General features: G+C 41.1%; 1 pseudogene; it reads right to left on the bottom strand.

Annotated features, from left to right (window-relative positions):
• Positions 1–7,776: 7,776 nt before the first annotated feature.
• LOC115275277 lies at positions 7,777–8,737 on the bottom strand (annotated as a pseudogene).
• Positions 8,738–8,756: the final 19 nt, after the last annotated feature.

The raw sequence follows: 8,756 nt of genomic DNA, 5'->3' as shown, positions 1-8,756 counted from the left end.
GATGGAGTACTACATGGCAATGAGAGGGAATGACATATGGCCCTTCATAGGAAAGTGGATGGACCTCGAGGGTGTCATGCTGAGTGAAGTAAGCCAGGCAGAGAAGGACAGAAACCATATGTTTGCACTCATAGTTCTAGCAGGAAAACAGGAGAGACCTAATGGAGAACCAGGGGGAACGGAGGAGGGAGAGTGTTGGGGAGAGAGAGGGATACAAAACGTGAGAGTCTATTGAATGCTGAGAATGAACTGAGAGTTGAAGGGGAAGGGGGAGGGGGGAAAAGAGGTGGTGGTGATGGTGGAGGACACTTATGGGGAAGAGCACTGGGTGTTGTATGGAAAAGAACTTGACAATAAAATATTGAAAAAAAAAAAAAAAGAACTCTGTGCTCTGCCCCACAGGCATTCATGCACCTTTCCTTTGTCTCTGGCTTCCATCCATTCTCTGCTCCTACACTGTCCATGAACAAGCCACCTGGATGCCAGGCAGCACCTTCCTCCTGGGTTTCATCTCAGATGGGGCTGTTGTTTCCCAGCCCTTCACTTCTGAGGGACTGCAGGTTTGACTCGCTCAGACCCTTTGAAGAGGGTCTCGCTGAGCAACGGCCAGGTGCTGGCCCACCCCCAGCAATGTTCAGGAGAGCACACTGCTGCAGATGCCAAGAGACTATGGCTGGCCCACCCCTGAAAATTTTCATGCAATCATTTAGCAGCAACATTTCAGGAATTATGGAAAATCACAACAAATCCGGTGCCAGCCTTCACCTTTAACATCCTTGTTCCAACACCAATGAAAGACCTTTTTCTCCAGGGTCTGCTGGGACATTCACCTGTAGGGAGACTGCACAACCTCTACCAAATTTCCTCTCAGCAAGGGAACAACACTCCCCATGTGGCCCGAGAACCCCCAGATCTTGCTCTCTACTCCTGGGGATCCCTTTCCAACAGAGCACCACCAGGAGTTTCAGACTAGCACTCCTCATTTATTGAGTTTTAATGGAATTTAAACCCTCTCCCTCTCCTTTCTCCCTTTTGTGTTCAGTCACTTTTGGCTATTTCCACTCTTCCTTTTTCTCTCCAGGTGTTTTTGAGGCAGTGACGTGCTTTTCCCATACTCTTCCCCTGTCTCCATCCTTTCTCTATGAGCAAAACATGTCTCTGCCCTCTGCAGCTTCTCTCTACACCTGTTCACCTCTCTGAGCCACATAACTGCCCAGTTCTATGGTTTTGATTGTGCAGATTATTGTGTTATTCCACAAATCAGTTTTTGAGGTGTGCAGGATGGTTTCGTGTTGATCTGACTGCATTTCAGGGACTAGAGTTCCAAAAACACTTCTATTCTGTTCCTCCATCTTGGCCCCTCGCTCATACTGATCTGTTTTCAACAACAACAACAACAAAAATCCCAGAAATATAACTCCATGGAATACAAAGGAGCACAGAAATAAATTCAAATATATGCAATTGAATGATTTTTACAAGTGGCCAGAACAGTTCAATGATAAGTGGACAGCCTGTCAAGTAATGGTGGTTGAAACCAGGATATCCACATACAAAAAGATGAAGTGACCCTTCTGTTCACCATCTATAAGCATGATTCCAATACGGGTCACAGACTGAAGCATAAGAAATGTAACCATAAGCACCAAGAAGAAAATACAGAGGTATATCTTTATGACACTGCATTTGACAAAGATATCCTGGATATAACATCAAAGATATAAGCAATTAGAGAATGAAATGCTTTAGCAAAATTAAAAACATTTGTGCATTAAAGTGCACTATTTCCCAAGGGAAAAGAAAAAAATGGAGAAGAAATTGGCAAATTACATATCTCATAATAGATTAATATCCAAAATATATAAAGAAGTTAAAAAATTCCACAGCAAAAAACAACTCAATTTTAAAAAGACAATTAAATTTAAATTCAATTATATTCTCATTTAATTCAAATTAAATTTAAATTCAAAATTAAATTCTCATTTAAATTCCAGTTACTTAACATACACTATAATCCTCATTTCAGGTGTACAATAGAGTGCCTCAATGCTTCCATAATGAAAATTTTTTCAAAAACTTAGAACAAAAAAGAAACAGTAAGTGTGAGCAGTGGCTTGGACAAAAAGGAACCCTCTGGTATTTTGGTGGAAATTGAAACTGGAGCCACCACTGTGGAAAAGAGTATAGTGGTTCCTCTGGGCATAAGAAAAACCTCCCTGAAACCCAATAATCGCATTCCTGGGTCATTGGCCCAAACATATTTTTTTAAAAATTCAAAGGATACTTGTACCCCTATGCTTAGAGCAGCATCATTTACAATATCCGAATTGTGGAAGCAGCCCAAGTGCCCACCAATAGATGAATGAATAAAGAAGATGTGGTACATATACACATACAATGGAATACTTATCAACCAATAAAAATTGAAATCTTGCTTTTGGGACCTTGGCATAGCTAGAGGGTCTTACGCTAAACAAAACTAGTCATTCAGAGAAAGAGAAACACCATATGCTTTTGTTCATATGTGGAATTTAAGAAACAGTACAAATGAGCAAAGGGAAAAAAGGAGAGGCAAATCAAGAAACAGACTCTTAACCATAGAGAACAAACTGAGGGTTACCAGAGGGGAGGTGTGTGGGGGGTGGGTTAAATAGGTGATGGGAATTAAGGAGCACCAGGCATTGTGTGGAAGAGCTGAATACTATATTGTACACCTGAAGTATTATTACACCGTATGTTAACTATACTAGAATGGAATTTTTAAACAAATAATAAAAAAACAAAATCAATGATGAAAATAAAAAGAAGAGCAGGAGATAGACTCAAGTAGACATTTCTACAAAGAACTTATAGGCATAGAAGCGTAATTACACAACATGACTAATCATTAGTCAAATACAAATCAAACCCATAATGGGATATCACAACACATATTTGAGAATGGCTATTTTTAAAAACTAAACAGACTCTTGAATGCTGAAAACGACCTGAGGGCTGAAGGTGGAGGGGGGAAAGGGGGGTGATGGTCATAGAGAGGGGCCCTTGTGGGGAAAAGCACTGGGTGTTATATGGAAACCAATTTGACAATAAACTATATATGGAGTTGAAAAAATAAAAATAGAAAAGAAAAAAACAAAACAGAAAACAATTGTGAAGCAGAAATTGCAACCCTGTGATGCTAGCTGGTAAGAATAAAAATGGGCACAGCTACTGTAGAAAAGATTATGCCAGTTCCTCAAAATGTAAACATAGAATGATCAATTCATTCCATAGTTTCACTTCTGCTTGCATAACTACTTATATGTCACAAAAGAATTTATTTTTATTTATCTTTAATTTTTTAATTTTTTTGAGACAGACAAAGAGACAGAACATGAGGGGGGGAGTTGCAGAAAGGGACAGAGTCCCAGAATCCAAAGCCAACTCCAGACTCTGAGTTGTCAGCACAGAACCCAACTCAGGGCTCAAACCCACAAACTGTGAGATTATGACCTGAGCTGAAGTTGGGCACTCAACCAACAGAGCCACCCAGCCTTCCCTATACTGGTAGAATTTAAAGCAGGGATTAGAAAAGATTTGTGTACACCAATTTTCAAAACACCTTTATTCACAGTAACCAAAATGAGGAGACAACCCAAATGTCCATCACAAACACATAGATGAACAAAGTGTGGTGAACACATAAAATAGAACATCATTCAGCCTTTAACATGAATGGAATTGTGACACAGGCTACAACTTGAATGAACCTCACAGACCTCATGTGAACTGAAAGAAGCCAGCACAAATGAACCTATATTGTGCATTACAATAAATGAGATACCTAAGGTAATCAGGTTTAGAAAGAGAAGGTAGGATGGTAGGAGAAAGGGGTTGGGCAGAGGGGCAGTATGAATTTAGTATTTCAAGGAGACAGAAGTTCAGTTTGAGACAATGAGAAAGTTCTGGAGATGGATAGAGGTGGTGGTTGCTTAACAGTGAGAAAGTACTTAATGCCATAAAAGTAGATTTCAAAATGTTTAAAAATTTTATATGTATTTCCCCCTGAAAAATAAGGACAAAAAGAAGTGTGACATACTTTACAACAAATTAATAGGGAGCCTGGGTGGCTCAGTCGGTTGGGCATCCATCTCTAGATTTGGGCTCAGGTTATGATCTGACAATTTGTGAGTTCGAGACCCACAATGGGCTCCGTGCTGGCAGAGTGGAGCCTCCTTGGGATTCTCTCTCTATCCCTCTTTATGCACCTGCCAACCTTGCTCTCTCTCTCTCTCTCAAAGTAAATATATGGACTTTTAAAAAAAGGAATTTCAGTGCCATAATAGCTTAATGTGATACAGAAAAAGGAATCCAAAGTACAAGGAGCCAAGGTGGTAGTCATGGGTTTGTCTTGTGTGATTCAATACCTGTACCACAAGGTACACCCAAACCAAGGTGTCAGAGGACATAGAATTCATAAGTCATTGAGAAATAGCTTTGGAGACCTATCATGTCTTACCTGACTAGCTCTACAGAGCTTCTCCCTCATATGACAGACTTACCATGGAAGTGCTGAAACTGAAATGCCTTTGTTCTGTGATCAGCCCCTGCTGAACCCCCAGAGGCCATGTCAGCCAGACAAAGCCATTCAAGGTTTTCTATTCAAGGTATGCAAAAATTGACTATTCTCACCAACATGGGAGGCACCACAGGGACTTTTGGTTTTGTGTTTGTTTTTTTAGATGTTTTTCTGCATCTATTGATATTTTTCACAGGATTCTTACAGCATCTGTCATTCCTGTGTGTTACAGTGATTGAATTTTTCCCCAATATTTATTTTTCATATAGTTTATTACCAAGTTGGTTTCCATATAACACCCAGTGCTCTTCCACCCAAGAACCCCTCTCTATGACCATCACCCCCCATATGCTTCCCCTCTCCCTCCTCAGCCCTCAGTTTGTGCTCAGCATTCAAAGTCTCTCATGCTTTGCCTCACTCCATCTCCCCAACTCTTTTCCCCCCTTTCCCATTCCCATGTTTCTCCTGTTAGACCTATGAGTGACAACATATGGTATCTGATCTTCTTCCCCTGACTTATTTCGCTAGGCATAACTCCCTCTGGGTCCATCCATTTTGCTACAAATGGCCAGATTTCATTCTTTCTCATTGCCATGTATACCTCATTGTATACATATACCACATCTTGATCCATTCATCAGGTGTTGAACATTTACGCCCTTTCCTTGATTTGCTATTGTAGAAAGTGCTGCTATGAACATTGGGGTACATGTGCCCCTATGCATTAGCACTTCTCTACCCCTTGGGTAGATCCCCAGAATGCTATTGCTGGGTCATAGGGGTGTTCTATTGATAGTTTTTGTGGAACCTCCACACTGTTTTTCAGAGCAGCTCTATCAGGTTACATTCCCACCAACAGTGTAGGAGGGTGCCCTTCTCTCCACATCTTTCCCAGCATCTACAGTGTCTTGATTTGTTCATTTTAGCCACTTTCAATGTGGTTTTGATCTGTATTTCCCTGATGCTGAGTGACGTTGAGCATCATTTCTTTTCTTTTTTTTTTTCCACTATGCATCATTTCATGTGCCTATTGGCCCTCTGGATGTGGTCTTTGGAGAAGTGTCTTTCAAGTCTTCTACCCATTTCTTCACTGGATTATTCGTTTTTCGGGTGTGGAGTTTGGTGAGTTCCTTGTAGATTTTGGATACTAGCCCTTTGTCCAATAGCCATTTGCCACTATCTTTTCCCATTGTGTCAGTTACCTGTTAGTTTTTTTTTATTATTGTTTCCTTTGCAATGCAGAAGCTTTTTATCTTAATGAGATCCCAATAGTTCATTTTTGGAAATGGCAAATTCACATTGGTGTCCCAAAGAAACAAAAATGATAGACAGCTTACATAGGACCCATTGACTTGTGTAACTAAAAAATTAATAAAAGAAAAACACAAACCAAAAACATAAAAAACCGCCTCCAATGATCATGAAGAAAAGATTGACCAGAGTCACCACAATGAAGGGTCATAATTTCTATCTATGAGTCATCTCTGCACACTGGCCCAGACCCTCAATTGACAGAACCATTTACACCTTTTGGAAGACTGTAAAATGGCAACAAATGCTTTACACTTTTTTCCAAACACAACCCAAAGGCTCTGAGGTGATGTCACTACCTAGCTTATAATGGTTCATGAGTTCTCTGGTCTGAACTAAAATTGGTGCCTTAATATTGGACAATTTGAAAGTACTTATACCATGGAATATGGCAAATGCTACAAGTAAGCTCTCGTCTTTATTCATTTGTTCTTATGTTCTTCCTTTCTTCTTGCTTTCCCTGTTTCTTTTTGTCTTTGCTTCTGAGAGATAGTTCCATAAACATTTACCTGCATACTAGTGTTTGAAAGGATCTGTGGGATTTCAACTGGGAAAACTGTGAATCAGGTAATAGAAAATTACAATTATCACTTACAATCCAAGTGGTGGCCTCTGGGGTCAGGTGAGCAGGAGACATTCATCCTACTCTGCCTCACACAGCACAGGTTAGGTCCATGAACATATCCTGCTATGACTGCTAATTTCTGGGGTCCAGCATTAGACAAGATGCAGGCAGCAAGAGGCACAGTAGCCACATTGTGTGTGAGATCTGTGAAGAGCCTATTATGGTAGGAGGTGCTGAGGGAAATCACAAGACAGTGTTGCTGCCTACCAAAATATTAAAAGAAAAGTAATAAGGCATCCCTGGGAAAATAACCAAGGATGACACCATCAAGCCTGAAACATCAGGAGTTGCATTTCTGTTACCTTGACACTTATGTTTTGGACTGCGGGATGGAACACTAGAGATTGCATAGTAAAGGTGGATTATTGCAAACTAATCACACAGGGATCCAGGTGCCTCTGCTCTTTAAGATGTGATCTCCATCCAATATATATTAACATAAAAGTCTAAAAACTTGTGTATAAACTCTGATATGTTCAATGATTTCCCTCCAAAAACAGACACTCTAACAAATACCCAGTTTCAACCTACAGAAGCATTTCCCTTTGTCCACTGCTCTTCCAATACATTATAAGTACTGAACTTGCTATATTACATATATGTTCTTAAAAAACTATTCAATGGGGGCACCTGGGTAACTTAGTTGGTTGACTGTCTGACATGGCTCAGGTCATAATCTCAGAATTCATGGGCTAACCGTGCGTCGGGCTCTGTGCTAGCAGCTCAAACCCTGGATCCTGCTTCTGATTCTGTGTCTCCTTCTCCCTCTCCCCACTCTCTTTCTCCCTCCTACCCTTTCTCTCTCTCTCTATCTCTCTCTCTCTCATACACACACACACACTATGAAAAAACAATTAAAAAAAAAACTTTTAACCCATGCAATGCAATTTGATTAGAGGTCGAAACGATTTTTAAAAAGGAAGAGAAATGTTGCCTGAGTGACTCAGTCGGGTAAGCAACCAAAACTTGATTTGGATTAAAGTCAAGATCTCACATTCTGAGACGGAACCCCACTTCAGGTTCTGTGCTGACAGCATAGACACAGCTTAGGATATATCCTAAATCTGTCTTTGATCCTCCCCCAACACTCTTGCTCTTTCTCTCAAAATAAATAAATAAACTTCCAGAAAAAAAAAAGAGAAGAAATAGTTGCTTATAGTGTATGATAAACCTTTAGCAATAAAATGCTGTAGAAAGATAACCGGCAGATTGTCAGTCTCTGAACCGATTTAAATGTCATGATCTGGGTCTTTTAGGGTTTTACACCCTATTAGTCATATCTTTATCTTGAAACAAAGAATCCTATAGGCAGAGAGTCTCTGTCTACTAAAGAGCTTTCTCAGGGCTTGTTTGATGTCTCTGTTCCACAGACCATAGATGAAGGGGTTCAGCATGGGCGTCACCACCGTGTACATCACTGAGGCTATGGCACTTGCCCTGGAGTTTTGTGAAGCAGCAGAACTAAGATACACCCCAAGGCCTGTACCATAGAACAAGGAGACCACTGAGAGGTGAGCCCCACATGTGGAAAATGCTTTATACTTGCCCCTCACTGATGAAATTCTCAAAATGGAAGAAACAATTCTAGAGTAAGAAGAGAGGATGCCAGTGAGTGGAACAACACCCAGAAGTCCACTTGCCAGGTACATGGCCAGGTCATTGAGGAAGGTATCAGAGCAAGCAAGTTGGATCACCTGATTGAGTTCACAGAAAAAGTGCAAGATTTCCAACTCTGTGCAAAATGAGAGTTGCAAAATCATTAAATCATGTAATAGAGAGTCAAAAATACTCAATACCCAGGATCCCAGGAGTAGGATGCCACAGAACTTGGGGGTCATGGTGACCATGTAGTGCAGGGGGTGACAGACGGCCACAAACCGGTCATAGGCCATCACTGTCAAGAGAAAGTTGTCTAATCCTCCAAAAAGCATGTAAAAGTACATCTGGCTGAGGCAGCCTTCATAGGAGATTGCTCTGCTCTGCATCTGGATGTTCAGGAGCATCTTGGGGACGGTGGTGGAGGTGAAGCAGATGTCTGAAAAGGACAGGTTGGAGAGGAAGAGGTACATGGGCGTGTGGAGGCGGGAGTCTGTGATAATGGCCAGGATGATGAGCAGGTTCCCAGTGAAGGTGACCAGGTACATGGACAGGAACAGCCAAAAGAGCAGTGACTGCAGCTCCCCCTGGTCTGAGAGTCCCAGGAGGATAAACTGTGTAACACGGGTTTGGTTTCTTCCTTCCATGTAACTGATGAAAACAGCT

The sequence above is a fragment of the Suricata suricatta genome, chromosome 12, assembly GCF_006229205.1.
Source record: "Suricata suricatta isolate VVHF042 chromosome 12, meerkat_22Aug2017_6uvM2_HiC, whole genome shotgun sequence".
Lineage (NCBI taxonomy): Eukaryota > Metazoa > Chordata > Mammalia > Carnivora > Herpestidae > Suricata > Suricata suricatta.
The sequence above is the reverse complement of the archived record's forward strand: the minus strand, read 5'-3'. Positions and strand labels throughout refer to the sequence as shown.